The sequence below is a fragment of the Sipha flava genome, unplaced genomic scaffold, assembly GCF_003268045.1.
Source record: "Sipha flava isolate LNK unplaced genomic scaffold, YSA_version1 38_pilon_pilon, whole genome shotgun sequence".
Lineage (NCBI taxonomy): Eukaryota > Metazoa > Arthropoda > Insecta > Hemiptera > Aphididae > Sipha > Sipha flava.
Window position 1 is genome coordinate 1,036,658 of NW_020273099.1, and position 435 is coordinate 1,037,092.

Here is a 435-nt window from a genome sequence, read left to right on the forward strand (position 1 = left end):
CATGAATGAATGTCTTCTAAAAATATTTAAGCTTCAAGTAAATATTATATTTTATGAGCGAGAACCTCGATGATTTTCGAATCTTCTCACACATCATTTTTAGTTTGTACATACATATTCTTATATAGAAAATGTATTGTAGTATACGAAACAGATTCATATTGTTATTCGGATGGTATAATGTTGTCATCATGGGCGCTCGCAGGAAATTTATCAGGGGGCGGGCATAATAAAATCTAACACCAAAACGTATGTTAAAAATGTATTTTTAGCAAACAATAAAATAGGTATGTCAGAATTATACACACTTTAGTCATTATTAAATAAAAACCAAAGACTTCGCAGTTGTTCAATTGCAAACTTTGTTATTAACTGTTCAATTAATTTTTTCCAGGGTGGGGCAAATGCCCCGTCTTGCCCCCCCTCTGGGCGCCC